The sequence below is a fragment of the Phalangium opilio genome, unplaced genomic scaffold (assembly GCF_054372755.1).
Source record: "Phalangium opilio isolate 3A_F unplaced genomic scaffold, DU_Popi_V2 ptg000082l_1, whole genome shotgun sequence".
Lineage (NCBI taxonomy): Eukaryota > Metazoa > Arthropoda > Arachnida > Opiliones > Phalangiidae > Phalangium > Phalangium opilio.
In genome coordinates, this window is record NW_028324189.1 from 17,078,400 (window position 1) to 17,098,589 (window position 20,190).

The 20,190-nt window shown below is 37.7% G+C and overlaps 38 pseudogenes; all 38 read right to left on the reverse strand.

Moving 5' to 3' along the window:
* Window positions 1–252: 252 nt before the first annotated feature.
* LOC149653147 (5S ribosomal RNA) lies at window positions 253–371 on the reverse strand (annotated as a pseudogene).
* Window positions 372–733: 362 nt separating this feature from the next.
* On the reverse strand, window positions 734–852 carry LOC149653148 (5S ribosomal RNA; annotated as a pseudogene).
* Window positions 853–1,214: 362 nt separating this feature from the next.
* Window positions 1,215–1,333, reverse strand: LOC149653149 (5S ribosomal RNA; annotated as a pseudogene).
* Window positions 1,334–3,301: 1,968 nt separating this feature from the next.
* Window positions 3,302–3,420, reverse strand: LOC149653150 (5S ribosomal RNA; annotated as a pseudogene).
* A 361-nt stretch (window positions 3,421–3,781) lies between these two features.
* Window positions 3,782–3,900, reverse strand: LOC149653151 (5S ribosomal RNA; annotated as a pseudogene).
* A 361-nt stretch (window positions 3,901–4,261) lies between these two features.
* On the reverse strand, window positions 4,262–4,380 carry LOC149653152 (5S ribosomal RNA; annotated as a pseudogene).
* Window positions 4,381–4,741: 361 nt separating this feature from the next.
* On the reverse strand, window positions 4,742–4,860 carry LOC149653153 (5S ribosomal RNA; annotated as a pseudogene).
* A 360-nt stretch (window positions 4,861–5,220) lies between these two features.
* On the reverse strand, window positions 5,221–5,339 carry LOC149653154 (5S ribosomal RNA; annotated as a pseudogene).
* A 361-nt stretch (window positions 5,340–5,700) lies between these two features.
* Window positions 5,701–5,819, reverse strand: LOC149653155 (5S ribosomal RNA; annotated as a pseudogene).
* A 362-nt stretch (window positions 5,820–6,181) lies between these two features.
* On the reverse strand, window positions 6,182–6,300 carry LOC149653156 (5S ribosomal RNA; annotated as a pseudogene).
* Window positions 6,301–6,661: 361 nt separating this feature from the next.
* Window positions 6,662–6,780, reverse strand: LOC149653157 (5S ribosomal RNA; annotated as a pseudogene).
* A 360-nt stretch (window positions 6,781–7,140) lies between these two features.
* Window positions 7,141–7,259, reverse strand: LOC149653158 (5S ribosomal RNA; annotated as a pseudogene).
* A 361-nt stretch (window positions 7,260–7,620) lies between these two features.
* On the reverse strand, window positions 7,621–7,739 carry LOC149653159 (5S ribosomal RNA; annotated as a pseudogene).
* Window positions 7,740–8,100: 361 nt separating this feature from the next.
* Window positions 8,101–8,219, reverse strand: LOC149653160 (5S ribosomal RNA; annotated as a pseudogene).
* Window positions 8,220–8,580: 361 nt separating this feature from the next.
* Window positions 8,581–8,699, reverse strand: LOC149653161 (5S ribosomal RNA; annotated as a pseudogene).
* Window positions 8,700–9,286: 587 nt separating this feature from the next.
* LOC149653162 (5S ribosomal RNA) lies at window positions 9,287–9,405 on the reverse strand (annotated as a pseudogene).
* A 360-nt stretch (window positions 9,406–9,765) lies between these two features.
* Window positions 9,766–9,884, reverse strand: LOC149653163 (5S ribosomal RNA; annotated as a pseudogene).
* Window positions 9,885–10,245: 361 nt separating this feature from the next.
* Window positions 10,246–10,364, reverse strand: LOC149653164 (5S ribosomal RNA; annotated as a pseudogene).
* A 361-nt stretch (window positions 10,365–10,725) lies between these two features.
* On the reverse strand, window positions 10,726–10,844 carry LOC149653165 (5S ribosomal RNA; annotated as a pseudogene).
* A 361-nt stretch (window positions 10,845–11,205) lies between these two features.
* On the reverse strand, window positions 11,206–11,324 carry LOC149653166 (5S ribosomal RNA; annotated as a pseudogene).
* Window positions 11,325–11,911: 587 nt separating this feature from the next.
* On the reverse strand, window positions 11,912–12,030 carry LOC149653167 (5S ribosomal RNA; annotated as a pseudogene).
* Window positions 12,031–12,390: 360 nt separating this feature from the next.
* LOC149653168 (5S ribosomal RNA) lies at window positions 12,391–12,509 on the reverse strand (annotated as a pseudogene).
* Window positions 12,510–12,870: 361 nt separating this feature from the next.
* LOC149653169 (5S ribosomal RNA) lies at window positions 12,871–12,989 on the reverse strand (annotated as a pseudogene).
* A 361-nt stretch (window positions 12,990–13,350) lies between these two features.
* LOC149653170 (5S ribosomal RNA) lies at window positions 13,351–13,469 on the reverse strand (annotated as a pseudogene).
* Window positions 13,470–14,056: 587 nt separating this feature from the next.
* LOC149653171 (5S ribosomal RNA) lies at window positions 14,057–14,175 on the reverse strand (annotated as a pseudogene).
* A 361-nt stretch (window positions 14,176–14,536) lies between these two features.
* LOC149653172 (5S ribosomal RNA) lies at window positions 14,537–14,655 on the reverse strand (annotated as a pseudogene).
* A 361-nt stretch (window positions 14,656–15,016) lies between these two features.
* On the reverse strand, window positions 15,017–15,135 carry LOC149653173 (5S ribosomal RNA; annotated as a pseudogene).
* Window positions 15,136–15,497: 362 nt separating this feature from the next.
* LOC149653174 (5S ribosomal RNA) lies at window positions 15,498–15,616 on the reverse strand (annotated as a pseudogene).
* Window positions 15,617–15,978: 362 nt separating this feature from the next.
* On the reverse strand, window positions 15,979–16,097 carry LOC149653175 (5S ribosomal RNA; annotated as a pseudogene).
* A 361-nt stretch (window positions 16,098–16,458) lies between these two features.
* On the reverse strand, window positions 16,459–16,577 carry LOC149653176 (5S ribosomal RNA; annotated as a pseudogene).
* A 361-nt stretch (window positions 16,578–16,938) lies between these two features.
* On the reverse strand, window positions 16,939–17,057 carry LOC149653177 (5S ribosomal RNA; annotated as a pseudogene).
* Window positions 17,058–17,419: 362 nt separating this feature from the next.
* Window positions 17,420–17,538, reverse strand: LOC149653178 (5S ribosomal RNA; annotated as a pseudogene).
* Window positions 17,539–17,900: 362 nt separating this feature from the next.
* LOC149653179 (5S ribosomal RNA) lies at window positions 17,901–18,019 on the reverse strand (annotated as a pseudogene).
* Window positions 18,020–18,380: 361 nt separating this feature from the next.
* LOC149653180 (5S ribosomal RNA) lies at window positions 18,381–18,499 on the reverse strand (annotated as a pseudogene).
* Window positions 18,500–18,860: 361 nt separating this feature from the next.
* LOC149653181 (5S ribosomal RNA) lies at window positions 18,861–18,979 on the reverse strand (annotated as a pseudogene).
* A 363-nt stretch (window positions 18,980–19,342) lies between these two features.
* Window positions 19,343–19,461, reverse strand: LOC149653182 (5S ribosomal RNA; annotated as a pseudogene).
* Window positions 19,462–19,823: 362 nt separating this feature from the next.
* LOC149653183 (5S ribosomal RNA) lies at window positions 19,824–19,942 on the reverse strand (annotated as a pseudogene).
* Window positions 19,943–20,065: 123 nt separating this feature from the next.
* On the reverse strand, window positions 20,066–20,168 carry LOC149653184 (5S ribosomal RNA; annotated as a pseudogene).
* Between the last annotated feature and the right edge of the window lie 22 nt (window positions 20,169–20,190).

Consider the following 20,190-nt stretch of genomic DNA (forward strand, 5'->3'; position numbering starts at 1 on the left):
ACAAAAGTGAAAAAACAAACGGCACGCAGTATTCCCAAGTACTGTATGCGCTCGACGCTGCATAACTTCGGTGATCGGAAGTGAACCGGTGTTTTCATCGTGATATGGCCGTTGCCGAGAGTGCTAGTTAATAATTCGAATTTAATTTAAGTGAGACAAATTAACCTTCATCATTTTAAAACAATAACAAAAAGAAAACATGTTTGCTTTTTTCATATCTATTAAAATTTAAAAGAGGAAAAAAAGTGAAAAAGCCAACGGCACGCAGTGTTCCTAAGTGGTCTCCCTCCCAAGTAGTGACTGCGCTCGACGCTGCTTAACTTCGGTTATCGGACGAGAACCGGTGTATTCAGCGTGATATGGCCGTTGCCGAGAATGGTAGTTAATAATTTGAATTTAATTAACTTTCTTCTTTATAAAACAATAACAAAAAGGAGATATGTTTGCTTTTTTCATATCTGGTGGAATTTGAAAGAGGAAACAAAAGTGAAAAAGCAAACGGCACGCAGTATTCCCAAGTAACGACTGCGCTTGACGCTGCTAACGTCGGCGATCGGACGAGAACCGGTGTTCTCAGCGTGATATGGCCGTTGCCGAGAGTGCTAGATAATAATTCGAATTTAAATTAAGTGAGACAAATTAACCTTCATCTTTTTCAAACAATAACAAAAAGAAAATATGTTTGCTTTTTTTCATATCTATTGGAATTTAAAAGAGGAAAAAAAAGTGAAAAAGCTAACCGCACGCAGTGTTCCTAAGTGGTCGCCCTCCCAAGTACTGACTGCGCTCGACGCTGCTTAACTTTGGTTATCGGACGAGAACCGGTGTATTCAGCGTGATATGGCCGTTGCCGAGAGTGCTAGTTAATAATTTGAATTTAATTAACCTTCATCTTTATAAAACAATAACAAAAAGAAGATATGTTTGCTTTTTTCATATCTGGTGGAATTTAAAAGAGGAAACAAAAGTGAAAAAACAAACGGCACGCAGTATTCCCAAGTACTGTATGCGCTCGACGCTGCTTAACTTCGGTGATCGGACGTGAACCGGTGTTTTCAGCGTGATATGGCCGTTGCCGAGAGTGCTAGTTAATAATTCGAATTTAAATTAAGTGAGACAAATTAACCTTCATCATTTTAAAACAATAACAAAATGAAAACCTGTTTGCTTTTTACATATCTATTAAAATTTAAAAGAGGAAAATAAAGTGAAAAAGCCAACGGCACGCAGTGTTCCTAAGTTGTCTCCCTCCCAAGTAATGACTGCGCTCGACGCTGCTTAACTTCGGTTATCGGACGAGAACCGGTGTATTCAGCGTGATATGGCCGTTGCCGAGAATGCTAGTTAATAATTTGAATTTAATTAGCTTTCTTCTTTATAAAACAATAACAAAAAGAAGATATGTTTGCTTTTTTCATATCTGGTGGAATTTGAAAGAGGAAACAAAAGTGAAAAAGCAAACGGCACGCAGTATTCCCAAGTACTGACTGCGCTCGACGCTGCGATTTACTCCCATTTAACCCAAACAGTTTCTCCCAATTCCCATATCTCCCAATCCCATTTGACCCAACACTATGTTTTTTCCCCCAATTTCTTTTGTCCCAATTCAGCATAAAACATATGTTAATAAGTTCAAAAAGAGTTTTTTTGTTTTATTAACAATGATATGTTTTACATATTCAGTAGGAGAATGTTTAGGAAAAGGTGGCAGCTAACTATTAGGAGAATATTTTGGAAAAGGTGGCAGCTAATTAATAGGAGAATATTTAGAAAAAGGTGGCAGCTAATTAATAGGAGAATATTTAGAAAAAGGTGGCAACTAATTAATAGGAGAATATTTTGGAAAAGGTGGCAACTAATTAATTGGAGAATATTTTGGAAAAGGTGGCAACGAATTAAAGGAACCATTGTTTTGGAAAAGGTGGCAGCTAACTATTAGGAAAATATTTTGGAAAAGGTGGCAGCTAATTAATAGGAGAATTTATTTATGTATTTATTTATTGGAGGAATAGGGTTGCTAAGCCAAATTGACTTATGTGCAACCCCCCAAAAGCATTAAGGTACATCAAATGAACCGAAAAATATTAAATTCAGGCGTTGTTGAATGTTTTGGAAAAGGTGGCAGCTAATTAATAGGAGAATATTTAGGAAAAGGCGGCAACTAATTAATAGGAGAATATTTTGGAAAAGGTGGCAACTAATTAATAGGAGAATATTTTGGAAAAGGTGGCAACTAATTAATAGGAGAATATTTTGGAAAATTGGCAACTAATTAATAGGAGAATACTTTGGAAAAGGTGGCAACTAATTAATAGGAGAATACTTTGGAAAAGGTGGCAACTAATTAATAGGAGAATATTTTGGAAAAGGTGGCAACTAATTAATAGGAGAATATTTAGGAAAAGACGGCAACTAATTAATAGGAGAATATTTTGGAAAAGGTGGCAACTAATTAATAGGAGAATATTTTGGAAAAGGTGGCAACTAATGATTAGGAGAATATTCTGGAAAAGGTGGCAACTAATTAATAGGAGAATATTTTGGAAAAGGTGGCAACTAATTAATAGGAGAATATTTTGGAAAAGGTGGCAACTAATTAATAGGAGAATATTTTGGAAAAGGTGGCAACTAATGATTAGGAGAATATTTTGGAAAAGGTGGCAACTAATTAATAGGAGAGTATTTTGGAAAAGGTGGCAACTAATTAATAGGAGAATATTTTGGAAAAGGTGGCAACTAATTAATAGGAGAATATTTTGGAAAAGGTGGCAACTAATTAATAAGAGAATATTTTGGAAAAGGTGGCAGCTAACTATTAGGAGAATATTTTTTAAAAGGTAGCAGCTAATTAGTAGGAGAATGTTTTGGAAAAGGTGGCAGCTAATTAATAGGATAATAACCTAACCTAACCTAACGTTTTGAAAGCAACCATTTGCAGCATAAAATATTAGACGAAACCATTCGATTGGGAGAAATGAGAATTGAATAGTTTGGGATAAAAACTCCGATTGGAAAATATAAGATTGGGAGAACTGGGAATCGGAAAGTTTGGGATAAAAATGTATTTTGGGAAACACAGAATTGGGAGAAATGGGACCATACCGACGCTGCTAACGTCGGCGATCGGACGAGAACCGGTGTTCTCAGCGTGATATGGCCGTTGCCGAGAGTGCTAGTTAATAATTCGAATTTAAATTAAGTGAGACAAATTAACCTTCATCATTTTAAAACAATAACAAAAAGAAAACATGTTTGCTTTTTTCATATCTATAAAAATTTAAAAGAGGAAAAAAAGTGAAAAAGCCAACGGCACGCAGTGTTCCTGAGTGGTCTCCCTCCCAAGTAGTGACTGCGCTCGACGCTGCTTAACTTCGGTTATCGGACGAGAACCGGTGAATTCAGCGTGATATGGCCGTTGCTGAGAGTGCTAGTTAATAATTTGAATTTAATTAACCTTCATCTTTATAAAACAATAACAAAAAGAAGATATGTTTGCTTTTTTCATATCTGGTGGAATTTAAAAGAGGAAACAAAAGTGAAAAAACAAACGGCACGCAGTATTCCCAAGTACTGTATGCGCTCGACGCTGCATAACTTCGGTGATCGGAAGTGAACCGGTGTTTTCATCGTGATATGGCCGTTGCCGAGAGTGCTAGTTAATAATTCGAATTTAAATTAAGTGAGACAAATTAACCTTCATCTTTTTCAAACAATAACAAAAAGAAAATATGTTTGCTTTTTTCATATCTATTGGAATTTAAAAGAGGAAAAAAAGTGAAAAAGCTAACGGCACGCAGTGTTCCTAAGTTTTCGCCCTCCCAGGTACTGACTGCGCTCGACGCTGCTTAACTTTGGTTATCGGACGAGAACCGGTGTATTCAGCGTGATATGGCCGTTGCCGATAGTGCTAGTTAATAATTTGAATTTAATTAACCTTCATCTTTAGAAAACAATAACAAAAAGAAGATATGTTTGCTTTTTTCATATCTGGTGGAATTTAAAAGAGGAAACAAAAGTGAAAAAACAAACGGCACGCAGTATTCCCAAGTACTGTATGCGCTCGACGCTGCTTAACTTCGGTGATCGGACGTGAACCGGTGTTTTCAGCGTGATATGGCCGTTGCCGAGAGTGCTAGTTAATAATTCGAATTTAAATTATGTGAGACAAATTAACCTTCATCATTTTAAAACAATAACAAAAAGAAAACATGTTTGCTTTTTTCATATCTATTAAAATTTAAAAGAGGAAAAAAAGTGAAAAAGCCAACGGCACGCAGTGTTCCTAAGTGGTCTCCCTCCCAAGTAATGACTGCGCTCGACGCTGCTTAACTTCGGTTATCGGACGAGAACCGGTGTATTCAGCGTGATATGGCCGTTGCCGAGAATGCTAGTTAATAATTTGAATTTAATTAACTTTCTTCTTTATAAAACAATAACAAAAAGGAGATATGTTTGCTTTTTTCATATCTGGTGGAATTTGAAAGAGGAAACAAAAGTGAAAAAGCAAACGGCACGCAGTATTCCCAAGTACTGACTGCGCTCGACGCTGCTAACGTCGGCGATCGGACGAGAACCGTTGTTCTCAGCGTGATATGGCCGTTGCCGAGAGTGCTAGATAATAATTCGAATTTAAATTAAGTGAGACAAATTAACTTTCTTCTTTATAAAACAATAACAAAAAGAAAATATGTTTGCTTTTTTCATATCTGGTGGAATTTAAAAGAGGAAACAAAAGTGAAAAAGCAAACGGCACGCAGTGTTCCTAAGTGTTCTCCCTCCCAAGTAATGACTGCGCTCGACGCTGCTTAACTTCGGTTATCGGACGAGAACCGGTGTATTCAGCGTGATATGGCCGTTGCCAAGAGTGCTAGTTAATAATTTGAATTTAATTAACTTTCATCTTTATAAAACAATAACAAAAAGAAGATATGTTTGCTTTTTTCATATCTGGTGGAATTTGAAAGAGGAAACAAAAGTGAAAAAGCAAACGGCACGCAGTATTCCCAAGTACTGACTGCGCTCGACGCTGCTAACGTCGGCGATCGGACGAGAACCGGTGTTCTCAGCGTGATATGGCCGTTGCCGAGAGTGCTAGTTAATAATTCGAATTTAAATTATGTGAGACAAATTAACCTTCATCATTTTAAAACAATAACAAAAAGAAAACATGTTTGCTTTTTTCATATCTATTAAAATTTAAAAGAGGAAAAAAAGTGAAAAAGCCAACGGCACGCATTGTTCCTAAGTGGTCTCCCTCCCAAGTAATGACTGCGCTCGACGCTGCTTAACTTCGGTTATCGGACGAGAACCGGTGAATTCAGCGTGATATGGCCGTTGCCGAGAGTGCTAGTTAAAAATTTGAATTTAATTAACCTTCATCTTTATAAAACAATAACAAAAAGAAGATATGTTTGCTTTTTTCATATCTGGTGGAATTTAAAAGAGGAAACAAAAGTGAAAAAACAAACGGCACGCAGTATTCCCAAGTACTGTATGCGCTCGACGCTGCATAACTTCGGTGATCGGAAGTGAACCGGTGTTTTCATCGTGATATGGCCGTTGCCGAGAGTGCTAGTTAATAGTTCGAATTTAATTTAAGTGAGACAAATTAACCTTCATCATTTTAAAACAATAACAAAAAGAAAACATGTTTGCTTTTTTCATATCTATTAAAATTTAAAAGAGGAAAAAAAGTGAAAAAGCCAACGGCACGCAGTGTTCCTAAGTGGTCTCCCTCCCAAGTAATGACTGCGCTCGACGCTGCTTAACTTCGGTTATCGGACGAGAACCGGTGTATTCAGCGTGATATGGCCGTTGCCGAGAATGCTAGTTAATAATTTGAATTTAATTAACTTTCTTCTTTATAAAACAATAACAAAAAGGAGATATGTTTGCTTTTTTCATATCTGGTGGAATTTGAAAGAGGAAACAAAAGTGAAAAAACAAACGGCACGCAGTATTCCCAAGTACTGTATGCGCTCGACGCTGCATAACTTCGGTGATCGGACGTGAACCGGTGTTTTCAGCGTGATATGGCCGTTGCCGAGAGTACTAGTTAATAATTCGAATTTAAATTAAGTGAGACAAATTAACCTTCATCATTTTAAAACAATAACAAAAAGAAAACCTGTTTGCTTTTTTCATATCTATTAAAATTTAAAAGAGGAAAAAAAAGTGAAAAAGCCAACGGCACGCAGTGTTCCTAAGTGGTCTCCCTCCCAAGTAATGACTGCGCTCGACGCTGCTTAACTTCGGTTATCGGACGAGAACCGGTGTATTCAGCGTGATATGGCCGTTGCCGAGAATGCTAGTTAATAATTTGAATTTAATTAACTTTCTTCTTTATAAAACAATAACAAAAAGGAGATATGTTTGCTTTTTTCATATCTGGTGGAATTTGAAAGAGGAAACAAAAGTGAAAAAGCAAACGGCACGCAGTATTCCCAAGTACTGACTGCGCTCGACGCTGCTAACGTCGGCGATCGGACGAGAACCGTTGTTCTCAGCGTGATATGGCCGTTGCCGAGAGTGCTAGATAATAATTCGAATTTAAATTAAGTGAGACAAATTAACTTTCTTCTTTATAAAACAATAACAAAAAGAAAATATGTTTGCTTTTTTCATATCTGGTGGAATTTAAAAGAGGAAACAAAAGTGAAAAAGCAAACGGCACGCAGTGTTCCTAAGTGGTCTCCCTCCCAAGTAATGACTGCGCTCGACGCTGCTTAACTTCGGTTATCGGACGAGAACCGGTGTATTCAGCGTGATATGGCCGTTGCCAAGAGTGCTAGTTAATAATTTGAATTTAATTAACTTTCATCTTTATAAAACAATAACAAAAAGAAGATATGTTTGCTTTTTTCATATCTGGTGGAATTTGAAAGAGGAAACAAAAGTGAAAAAGCAAACGGCACGCAGTATTCCCAAGTACTGACTGCGCTCGACGCTGCTAACGTCGGCGATCGGACGAGAACCGGTGTTCTCAGCGTGATATGGCCGTTGCCGAGAGTGCTAGTTAATAATTCGAATTTAAATTATGTGAGACAAATTAACCTTCATCATTTTAAAACAATAACAAAAAGAAAACATGTTTGCTTTTTTCATATCTATTAAAATTTAAAAGAGGAAAAAAAGTGAAAAAGCCAACGGCACGCAGTGTTCCTAAGTGGTCTCCCTCCCAAGTAATGACTGCGCTCGACGCTGCTTAACTTCGGTTATCGGACGAGAACCGGTGAATTCAGCGTGATATGGCCGTTGCCGAGAGTGCTAGTTAAAAATTTGAATTTAATTAACCTTCATCTTTATAAAACAATAACAAAAAGAAGATATGTTTGCTTTTTTCATATCTGGTGGAATTTAAAAGAGGAAACAAAAGTGAAAAAACAAACGGCACGCAGTATTCCCAAGTACTGTATGCGCTCGACGCTGCATAACTTCGGTGATCGGAAGTGAACCGGTGTTTTCATCGTGATATGGCCGTTGCCGAGAGTGCTAGTTAATAATTCGAATTTAATTTAAGTGAGACAAATTAACCTTCATCATTTTAAAACAATAACAAAAAGAAAACATGTTTGCTTTTTTCATATCTATTAAAATTTAAAAGAGGAAAAAAAGTGAAAAAGCCAACGGCACGCAGTGTTCCTAAGTGGTCTCCCTCCCAAGTAATGACTGCGCTCGACGCTGCTTAACTTCGGTTATCGGACGAGAACCGGTGTATTCAGCGTGATATGGCCGTTGCCGAGAATGCTAGTTAATAATTTGAATTTAATTAACTTTCTTCTTTATAAAACAATAACAAAAAGGAGATATGTTTGCTTTTTTCATATCTGGTGGAATTTGAAAGAGGAAACAAAAGTGAAAAAGCAAACGGCACGCAGTATTCCCAAGTACTGACTGCGCTCGACGCTGCTAACGTCGGCGATCGGACGAGAACCGTTGTTCTCAGCGTGATATGGCCGTTGCCGAGAGTGCTAGATAATAATTCGAATTTAAATTAAGTGAGACAAATTAACTTTCTTCTTTATAAAACAATAACAAAAAGAAAATATGTTTGCTTTTTTCATATCTGGTGGAATTTAAAAGAGGAAACAAAAGTGAAAAAGCAAACGGCACGCAGTGTTCCTAAGTGGTCGCCCTCCCAAGTACTGACTGCGCTCGACGCTGCTTAACTTTGGTTATCGGACGAGAACCGGTGTATTCAGCGTGATATGGCCGTTGCCGAGAGTGCTAGTTAATAATTTGAATTTAATTAACTTTCATCTTTATAAAACAATAACAAAAAGAAGATATGTTTGCTTTTTTCATATCTGGTGGAATTTGAAAGAGGAAACAAAAGTGAAAAAGCAAACGGCACGCAGTATTCCCAAGTACTGACTGCGCTCGACGCTGCTAACGTCGGCGATCGGACGAGAACCGGTGTTCTCAGCGTGATATGGCCGTTGCCGAGAGTGCTAGTTAATAATTCGAATTTAAATTAAGTGAGACAAATTAACCTTCATCATTTTAAAACAATAACAAAAAGAAAACATGTTTGCTTTTTTCATATCTATTAAAATTTAAAAGAGGAAAAAAAAGTGAAAAAGCCAACGGCACGCAGTGTTCCTAAGTGGTCTCCCTCCCAAGTAGTGACTGCGCTCGACGCTGCTTAACTTCGGTTATCGGACGAGAACCGGTGAATTCAGCGTGATATGGCCGTTGCCGAGAGTGCTAGTTAATAATTTGAATTTAATTAACCTTCATCTTTATAAAACAATAACAAAAAGAAGATATGTTTGCTTTTTTCATATCTGGTGGAATTTAAAAGAGGAAACAAAAGTGAAAAAACAAACGGCACGCAGTATTCCCAAGTACTGTATGCGCTCGACGCTGCTTAACTTCGGTTATCGGACGAGAACCGGTGAATTCAGCGTGATATGGCCGTTGCCGAGAGTGCTAGTTAAAAATTTGAATTTAATTAACCTTCATCTTTATAAAACAATAACAAAAAGAAGATATGTTTGCTTTTTTCATATCTGGTGGAATTTAAAAGAGGAAACAAAAGTGAAAAAACAAACGGCACGCAGTATTCCCAAGTACTGTATGCGCTCGACGCTGCATAACTTCGGTGATCGGAAGTGAACCGGTGTTTTCATCGTGATATGGCCGTTGCCGAGAGTGCTAGTTAATAATTCGAATTTAAATTAAGTGAGACAAATTAACCTTCATCTTTTTCAAACAATAACAAAAAGAAAATATGTTTGCTTTTTTCATATCTGGTGGAATTTAAAAGAGGAAACAAAAGTGAAAAAGCAAACGGCACGCAGTGTTCCTAAGTGGTCTCCCTCCCAAGTAATGACTGCGCTCGACGCTGCTTAACTTCGGTTATCGGACGAGAACCGGTGTATTCAGCGTGATATGGCCGTTGCCAAGAGTGCTAGTTAATAATTTGAATTTAATTAACTTTCATCTTTATAAAACAATAACAAAAAGAAGATATGTTTGCTTTTTTCATATCTGGTGGAATTTGAAAGAGGAAACAAAAGTGAAAAAGCAAACGGCACGCAGTATTCCCAAGTACTGACTGCGCTCGACGCTGCTAACGTCGGCGATCGGACGAGAACCGGTGTTCTCAGCGTGATATGGCCGTTGCCGAGAGTGCTAGTTAATAATTCGAATTTAAATTATGTGAGACAAATTAACCTTCATCATTTTAAAACAATAACAAAAAGAAAACATGTTTGCTTTTTTCATATCTATTAAAATTTAAAAGAGGAAAAAAAGTGAAAAAGCCAACGGCACGCAGTGTTCCTAAGTGGTCTCCCTCCCAAGTAATGACTGCGCTCGACGCTGCTTAACTTCGGTTATCGGACGAGAACCGGTGAATTCAGCGTGATATGGCCGTTGCCGAGAGTGCTAGTTAAAAATTTGAATTTAATTAACCTTCATCTTTATAAAACAATAACAAAAAGAAGATATGTTTGCTTTTTTCATATCTGGTGGAATTTAAAAGAGGAAACAAAAGTGAAAAAACAAACGGCACGCAGTATTCCCAAGTACTGTATGCGCTCGACGCTGCATAACTTCGGTGATCGGAAGTGAACCGGTGTTTTCATCGTGATATGGCCGTTGCCGAGAGTGCTAGTTAATAATTCGAATTTAATTTAAGTGAGACAAATTAACCTTCATCATTTTAAAACAATAACAAAAAGAAAACATGTTTGCTTTTTTCATATCTATTAAAATTTAAAAGAGGAAAAAAAGTGAAAAAGCCAACGGCACGCAGTGTTCCTAAGTGGTCTCCCTCCCAAGTAATGACTGCGCTCGACGCTGCTTAACTTCGGTTATCGGACGAGAACCGGTGTATTCAGCGTGATATGGCCGTTGCCGAGAATGCTAGTTAATAATTTGAATTTAATTAACTTTCTTCTTTATAAAACAATAACAAAAAGGAGATATGTTTGCTTTTTTCATATCTGGTGGAATTTGAAAGAGGAAACAAAAGTGAAAAAGCAAACGGCACGCAGTATTCCCAAGTACTGACTGCGCTCGACGCTGCTAACGTCGGCGATCGGACGAGAACCGTTGTTCTCAGCGTGATATGGCCGTTGCCGAGAGTGCTAGATAATAATTCGAATTTAAATTAAGTGAGACAAATTAACTTTCTTCTTTATAAAACAATAACAAAAAGAAAATATGTTTGCTTTTTTCATATCTGGTGGAATTTAAAAGAGGAAACAAAAGTGAAAAAGCAAACGGCACGCAGTGTTCCTAAGTGGTCGCCCTCCCAAGTACTGACTGCGCTCGACGCTGCTTAACTTTGGTTATCGGACGAGAACCGGTGTATTCAGCGTGATATGGCCGTTGCCGAGAGTGCTAGTTAATAATTTGAATTTAATTAACTTTCATCTTTATAAAACAATAACAAAAAGAAGATATGTTTGCTTTTTTCATATCTGGTGGAATTTGAAAGAGGAAACAAAAGTGAAAAAGCAAACGGCACGCAGTATTCCCAAGTACTGACTGCGCTCGACGCTGCTAACGTCGGCGATCGGACGAGAACCGGTGTTCTCAGCGTGATATGGCCGTTGCCGAGAGTGCTAGTTAATAATTCGAATTTAAATTAAGTGAGACAAATTAACCTTCATCATTTTAAAACAATAACAAAAAGAAAACATGTTTGCTTTTTTCATATCTATTAAAATTTAAAAGAGGAAAAAAAAGTGAAAAAGCCAACGGCACGCAGTGTTCCTAAGTGGTCTCCCTCCCAAGTAGTGACTGCGCTCGACGCTGCTTAACTTCGGTTATCGGACGAGAACCGGTGAATTCAGCGTGATATGGCCGTTGCCGAGAGTGCTAGTTAATAATTTGAATTTAATTAACCTTCATCTTTATAAAACAATAACAAAAAGAAGATATGTTTGCTTTTTTCATATCTGGTGGAATTTAAAAGAGGAAACAAAAGTGAAAAAACAAACGGCACGCAGTATTCCCAAGTACTGTATGCGCTCGACGCTGCTTAACTTCGGTTATCGGACGAGAACCGGTGAATTCAGCGTGATATGGCCGTTGCCGAGAGTGCTAGTTAAAAATTTGAATTTAATTAACCTTCATCTTTATAAAACAATAACAAAAAGAAGATATGTTTGCTTTTTTCATATCTGGTGGAATTTAAAAGAGGAAACAAAAGTGAAAAAACAAACGGCACGCAGTATTCCCAAGTACTGTATGCGCTCGACGCTGCATAACTTCGGTGATCGGAAGTGAACCGGTGTTTTCATCGTGATATGGCCGTTGCCGAGAGTGCTAGTTAATAATTCGAATTTAAATTAAGTGAGACAAATTAACCTTCATCTTTTTCAAACAATAACAAAAAGAAAATATGTTTGCTTTTTTCATATCTATTGGAATTTAAAAGAGGAAAAAAAAGTGAAAAAGCTAACGGCACGCAGTGTTCCTAAGTGGTCGCCCTCCCAAGTACTGACTGCGCTCGACGCTGCTTAACTTTGGTTATCGGACGTGAACCGGTGTATTCAGCGTGATATGGCCGTTGCCGATAGTGCTAGTTAATAATTTGAATTTAATTAACCTTCATCTTTATAAAACAATAACAAAAAGAAGATATGTTTGCTTTTTTCATATCTGGTGGAATTTAAAAGAGGAAACAAAAGTGAAAAAACAAACGGCACGCAGTATTCCCAAGTACTGAAAGCGCTCGACGCTGCTTAACTTCGGTGATCGGACGTGAACCGGTGTTTTCAGCGTGATATGGCCGTTGCCGAGAGTGCTAGTTAATAATTCGAATTTAAATTATGTGAGACAAATTAACCTTCATCATTTTAAAACAATAACAAAAAGAAAACATGTTTGCTTTTTTCATATCTATTAAAATTTAAAAGAGGAAAAAAGTGAAAAAGCCAACGGCACGCAGTGTTCCTAAGTGGTCTCCCTCCCAAGTAATGACTGCGCTCGACGCTGCTTAACTTCGGTTATCGGACGAGAACTGCTGTATTCAGCGTGATATGGCCGTTGCCGAGAATGCTAGTTAATAATTTGAATTTAATTAACTTTCTTCTTTATAAAACAATAACAAAAAGGAGATATGTTTGCTTTTTTCATATCTGGTGGAATTTGAAAGAGGAAACAAAAGTGAAAAAGCAAACGGCACGCAGTATTCCCAAGTACTGACTGCGCTCGACGCTGCTAACGTCGGCGATCGGACGAGAACCGTTGTTCTCAGCGTGATATGGCCGTTGCCGAGAGTGCTAGATAATAATTCGAATTTAAATTAAGTGAGACAAATTAACTTTCTTCTTTATAAAACAATAACAAAAAGAAAATATGTTTGCTTTTTTCATATCTGGTGGAATTTAAAAGAGGAAACAAAAGTGAAAAAGCAAACGGCACGCAGTGTTCCTAAGTGGTCGCCCTCCCAAGTACTGACTGCGCTCGACGCTGCTTAACTTTGGTTATCGGACGAGAACCGGTGTATTCAGCGTGATATGGCCGTTGCCGAGAGTGCTAGTTAATAATTTGAATTTAATTAACTTTCATCTTTATAAAACAATAACAAAAAGAAGATATGTTTGCTTTTTTCATATCTGGTGGAATTTGAAAGAGGAAACAAAAGTGAAAAAGCAAACGGCACGCAGTATTCCCAAGTACTGACTGCGCTCGACGCTGCTAACGTCGGCGATCGGACGAGAACCGGTGTTCTCAGCGTGATATGGCCGTTGCCGAGAGTGCTAGTTAATAATTCGAATTTAAATTAAGTGAGACAAATTAACCTTCATCATTTTAAAACAATAACAAAAAGAAAACATGTTTGCTTTTTTCATATCTATTAAAATTTAAAAGAGGAAAAAAAAGTGAAAGAGCCAACGGCACGCAGTGTTCCTAAGTGGTCTCCCTCCCAAGTAGTGACTGCGCTCGACGCTGCTTAACTTCGGTTATCGGACGAGAACCGGTGAATTCAGCGTGATATGGCCGTTGCCGAGAGTGCTAGTTAATAATTTGAATTTAATTAACCTTCATCTTTATAAAACAATAACAAAAAGAAGATATGTTTGCTTTTTTCATATCTGGTGGAATTTAAAAGAGGAAACAAAAGTGAAAAAACAAACGGCACGCAGTATTCCCAAGTACTGTATGCGCTCGACGCTGCTTAACTTCGGTTATCGGACGAGAACCGGTGAATTCAGCGTGATATGGCCGTTGCCGAGAGTGCTAGTTAAAAATTTGAATTTAATTAACCTTCATCTTTATAAAACAATAACAAAAAGAAGATATGTTTGCTTTTTTCATATCAGGTGGAATTTAAAAGAGGAAACAAAAGTGAAAAAACAAACGGCACGCAGTATTCCCAAGTACTGTATGCGCTCGACGCTGCTTAACTTCGGTGATCGGACGTGAACCGGTGTTTTCAGCGTGATATGGCCGTTGCCGAGAGTGCTAGTTAATAATTCGAATTTAAATTATGTGAGACAAATTAACCTTCATCATTTTAAAACAATAACAAAAAGAAAACATGTTTGCTTTTTTCATATCTATTAAAATTTAAAAGAGGAAAAAAAAGTGAAAAAGCCAACGGCACGCAGTGTTCCTAAGTGGACTCCCTCCCAAGTAGTGACTGCGCTCGACGCTGCTTAACTTCGGTTATCGGACGAGAACCGGTGAATTCAGCGTAATATGGCCGTTGCCGAGAGTGCTAGTTAATAATTTGAATTTAATTAACCTTCATCTTTATAAAACAATAACAAAAAGAAGATATGTTTGCTTTTTTCATATCTGGTGGAATTTAAAAGAGGAAACAAAAGTGAAAAAACAAACGGCACGCAGTATTCACAAGTACTGACTGCGCTCGACGCTGCTAACGTCGGCGATCGGACGAGAACCGGTGTTCTCAGCGTGTTATGGCCGTTGCCGAGAGTGCTAGTTAATAATTCGAATTTAAATTAAGTGAGACAAATTAACCTTCATCTTTTTCAAACAATAACAAAAAGAAAATATGTTTGCTTTTTTCATATCTATTGGAATTTAAAAGAGGAAAAAAAAGTGAAAAAGCTAACGGCACGCAGTGTTCCTAAGTGGTCGCCCTCCCAAGTACTGACTGCGCTTGACGCTGCTTAACTTTGGTTATCGGACGAGAACCGGTGTATTCAGCGTGATATGGCCGTTGCCGATAGTGCTAGTTAATAATTTGAATTTAATTAACCTTCATCTTTATAAAACAATAACAAAAAGAAGATATGTTTGCTTTTTTCATATCTGGTGGAATTTAAAAGAGGAAACAAAAGTGAAAAAACAAACGGCACGCAGTATTCCCAAGTACTGTATGCGCTCGACGCTGCTTAACTTCGGTGATCGGACGTGAACCGGTGTTTTCAGCGTGATATGGCCGTTGCCGAGAGTGCTAGTTAATAATTCGAATTTAAATTAACTGAGACAAATTAACCTTCATCATTTTAAAACAATAACAAAAAGAAAACATGTTTGCTTTTTTCATATCTATTGGAATTTAAAAGAGGAAAAAAAGTGAAAAAGCTAACGGCACGCAGTGTTCCTAAGTGGTCGCCCTCCCAAGTACTGACTGCGCTCGACGCTGCTTAACTTTGGTTATCGGACGAGAACCGGTGTATTCAGCGTGATATGGCCGTTGCCGATAGTGCTAGTTAATAGTTTGAATTTAATTAACCTTCATCTTTATAAAACAATAACAAAAAGAAGATATGTTTGCTTTTTTCATATCTGGTGGAATTTAAAAGAGGAAACAAAAGTGAAAAAACAAACGGCACGCAGTATTCCCAAGTACTGTATGCGCTCGACGCTGCATAACTTCGGTGATCGGAAGTGAACCGGTGTTTTCATCGTGATATGGCCGTTGCCGAGAGTGCTAGTTAATAATTCGAATTTAAATTAAGTGAGACAAATTAACCTTCATCTTTTTCAAACAATAACAAAAAGAAAATATGTTTGCTTTTTTCATATCTATTAAAATTTAAAAGAGGAAAAAAAAGTGAAAAAGCCAACGGCACGCAGTGTTCCTAAGTGGTCGCCCTCCCAAGTACTGACTGCGCTCGACGCTGCTTAACTTTGGTTATCGGACGAGAACCGGTGAATTCAGCGTGATATGGCCGTTGCCGAGAGTATAAGTTAATAATTTGAATTTAATTAACCTTCATCTTTATAAAACAATAACAAAAAGAAGATATGTTTGCTTTTTTCATATCTGGTGGAATTTAAAAGAGGAAACAAAAGTGAAAAAACAAACGGCACGCAGTATTCCCAAGTACTGTATGCGCTCGACGCTGCATAACTTCGGTGATCGGAAGTGAACCGGTGTTTTCATCGTGATATGGCCGTTGCCGAGAGTGCTAGTTAATAATTCGAATTTAAATTAAGTGAGACAAATTAACCTTCATCATTTTAAAACAATAACAAAAAGAAAACATGTTTGCTTTTTTCATATCTATTAAAATTTAAAAAGGGAAAATAAAGTGAAAAGACCAACGGCACGCAGTGTTCCTAAGTGGTCTCCCTCCCAAGCAATGACTGCGCTCGACGCTGCTTAACTTCGGTTATCGGACGAGAACCGGTGTATTCAGCGTGATATGGCCGTTGCCGAGAATGCTAGTTAATAATTTGAATTTAATTAACTTTCTTCTTTATAAAACAATAACAAAAAGAAGATATGTTTGCTTTTTTCATATCTGGTGGAATTTGAAAGAGGAAACAAAAGTGAAAAAGCAAACGGCACGCAGTATTCCCAAGTACTGACTGCGCTCGACGCTGCTAACGTCGGCGATCGGACGAGAACCGGTGTTCTCAGCGTGATATGGCCGTTGCCGAGAGTGCTAGATAATAATTCGAATTTAAATTAAGTGAGACAAATTAACCTTCATCTTTTTCAAACAATAACAAAAAGAAAATATGTTTGCTTTTTTCATATCTATTGGAATTTAAAAGAGGAAAAAAAAGTGAAAAAGCTAACGGCACGCAGTGTTCGTAAGTGGTCGCCCTCCCAAGTACTGACTGCGCTCGACGCTGCTTAACTTTGGTTATCGGACGAGAACCGGTGTATTCAGCGTGATATGGCCGTTGCCGAGAGTGCTAGTTAATAATTTGAATTTAATTAACCTTCATCTTTATAAAACAATAACAAAAAGAAGATATGTTTGCTTTTTTCATATCTGGTGGAATTTAAAAGAGGAAACAAAAGTGAAAAACAAACGGCACGCAGTATTCCCAAGTACTGTATGCGCTCGACGCTGCTTTACTTCGGTGATCGGACGTGAACCAGTGTTTTCAGCGTGATATGGCCGTTGCCGAGAGTGCTAGTTAATAATTCGAATTTAAATTAAGTGAGACAAATTAACCTTCATCATTTTAAAAGAATAACAAAAAGAAAACATGTTTGCTTTTTTCATATCTATTAAAATTTAAAAGAGGAAAAAAAAGTGAAAAAGCCAACGGCACGCAGTGTTCCTAAGTGGTCTCCCTCCCAAGTAGTGACTGCGCTCGACGCTGCTTAACTTCGGTTATCGGACGAGAACCGGTGTATTCAGCGTGATATGGCCGTTGCCGAGAGTGCTAGTTAATAATTTGAATTTAATTAACTTTCATCATTATAAAACATTAACAAAAAAGAAGATATGTTTGCTTTTTTCATATCTGGTGGAATTTAAAAGAGGAAACAAAAGTGAAAAAGCAAACGGCACGAAGTATTCCCAAGTACTGTATGCGCTCGACGCTGCTAACGTCGGCGATCGGACGTGAACCGGTGTTTTCAGCGTGATATGGCCGTTGCCGAGAGTGCTAGTTAATAATTCGAATATAAATTAAGTGAGACAAATTAACCTTCATCATTTTAAAACAATAACAAAAAGAAAACGTGTTTGCTTTTTTCATATCTATTAAAATTTAAAAGAGGAAAAAAAAGTGAAAAAACCAACTGCACGCAGTGTTCCTAAGTGGTCTCCCTCCCAAGTAATGACTGCGCTCGACGCTGCTTAACTTCGGTTATCTGACGAGAACCGGTGTATTCAGCGTGATATGGCCGTTGCCGAGAATGCTAGTTAATAATTTGAATTTAATTAACTTTCATCTTTACAAAACAATAACAAAAAGAAGATATGTTTGCTTTTTTCATATCTGGTGGAATTTAAAAGAGGAAACAAAAGTGAAAAAGCAAACGGCACGCAGTATTCCCAAGTACTGTATGCGCTCGACGCTGCTTTACTTCGGTGATCGGACGTGAACCAGTGTTTTCAGCGTGATATGGCCGTTGCCGAGAGTGCTAGTTAATAATTCGAATTTAAATTAAGTGAGACAAATTAACCTTCATCATTTTAAAACAATAACAAAAAGAAAACATGTTTGCTTTTTTCATATCTATTAAAATTTAAAAAGGGAAAATAAAGTGAAAAGACCAACGGCACGCAGTGTTCCTAAGTGGTCTCCCTCCCAAGCAATGACTGCGCTCGACGCTGCTTAACTTCGGTTATCGGACGAGAACCGGTGTATTCAGCGTGATATGGCCGTTGCCGAGAATGCTAGTTAATAATTTGAATTTAATTAACTTTCTTCTTTATAAAACAATAACAAAAAGAAGATATGTTTGCTTTTTTCATATCTGGTGGAATTTGAAAGAGGAAACAAAAGTGAAAAAGCAAACGGCACGCAGTATTCCCAAGTACTGACTGCGCTCGACGCTGCTAACGTCGGCGATCGGACGAGAACCGGTGTTCTCAGCGTGATATGGCCGTTGCCGAGAGTGCTAGATAATAATTCGAATTTAAATTAAGTGAGACAAATTAACCTTCATCTTTTTCAAACAATAACAAAAAGAAAATATGTTTGCTTTTTTCATATCTATTGGAATTTAAAAGAGGAAAAAAAAGTGAAAAAGCTAACGGCACGCAGTGTTCGTAAGTGGTCGCCCTCCCAAGTACTGACTGCGCTCGACGCTGCTTAACTTTGGTTATCGGACGAGAACCGGTGTATTCAGCGTGATATGGCCGTTGCCGAGAGTGCTAGTTAATAATTTGAATTTAATTAACCTTCATCTTTATAAAACAATAACAAAAAGAAGATATGTTTGCTTTTTTCATATCTGGTGGAATTTAAAAGAGGAAACAAAAGTGAAAAACAAACGGCACGCAGTATTCCCAAGTACTGTATGCGCTCGACGCTGCTTTACTTCGGTGATCGGACGTGAACCAGTGTTTTCAGCGTGATATGGCCGTTGCCGAGAGTGCTAGTTAATAATTCGAATTTAAATTAAGTGAGACAAATTAACCTTCATCATTTTAAAACAATAACAAAAAGAAAACATGTTTGCTTTTTTCATATCTATTAAAATTTAAAAGAGGAAAAAAAAGTGAAAAAGCCAACGGCACGCAGTGTTCCTAAGTGGTCTCCCTCCCAAGTAGTGACTGCGCTCGACGCTGCTTAACTTCGGTTATCGGACGAGAACCGGTGTATTCAGCGTGATATGGCCGTTGCCGAGAGTGCTAGTTAATAATTTGAATTTAATTAACTTTCATCATTATAAAACATTAACAAAAAAGAAGATATGTTTGCTTTTTTTCATATCTGGTGGAATTTAAAAGAGGAAACAAAAGTGAAAAAGCAAACGGCACGAAGTATTCCCAAGTACTGTATGCGCTCGACGCTGCTAACGTCGGCGATCGGACGTGAACCGGTGTTTTCAGCGTGATATGGCCGTTGCCGAGAGTGCTAGTTAATAATTCGAATATAAATTAAGTGAGACAAATTAACCTTCATCATTTTAAAACAATAACAAAAAGAAAACGTGTTTGCTTTTTTCATATCTATTAAAATTTAAAAGAGGAAAAAAAAGTGAAAAAACCAACTGCACGCAGTGTTCCTAAGTGGTCTCCCTCCCAAGTAATGACTGCGCTCGACGCTGCTTAACTTCGGTTATCTGACGAGAACCGGTGTATTCAGCGTGATATGGCCGTTGCCGAGAATGCTAGTTAATAATTTGAATTTAATTAACTTTCATCTTTACAAAACAATAACAAAAAGAAGATATGTTTGCTTTTTTCATATCTGGTGGAATTTAAAAGAGGAAACAAAAGTGAAAAAGCAAACGGCACGCAGTATTCCCAAGTACTGTATGCGCTCGACGCTGCTTTACTTCGGTGATCGGACGTGAACCAGTGTTTTCAGCGTGATATGGCCGTTGCCGAGAGTGCTAGTTAATAATTCGAATTTAAATTAAGTGAGACAAATTAACCTTCATCATTTTAAAACAATAACAAAAAGAAAACGTGTTTGCTTTTTTCATATCTCTTAAAATTTAAAAGAGGAAAAAAAAGTGAAAAAGCCAACGGCACGCAGTGTTCCTAAGTGGTATCCCTCCCAAGTAATGACTGCGCTCGACGCTGCTTAACTTCGGTTATCGGTCGAGAACCGGTGTATTCAGCGTGATATGGCCGTTGCCGAGATTGCTAGTTAATAATTTGAATTTTATTAACTTTCATCATTATAAAACATTAACAAAAAAGAAGATATGTTTGCTTTTTTCATATCTGATGGAATTTGAAAGAGGAAACAAAAGTGAAAAAGCCAACGGCACGCAGTATTCCCAAGTACTGTATGCGCTCGACGCTGCTTAATTTCGGTGATCGGACGTGAACCGGTGTTTTCAGCGTGATATGGCCGTTGCCGAGAGTACTAGTTAATAATTCG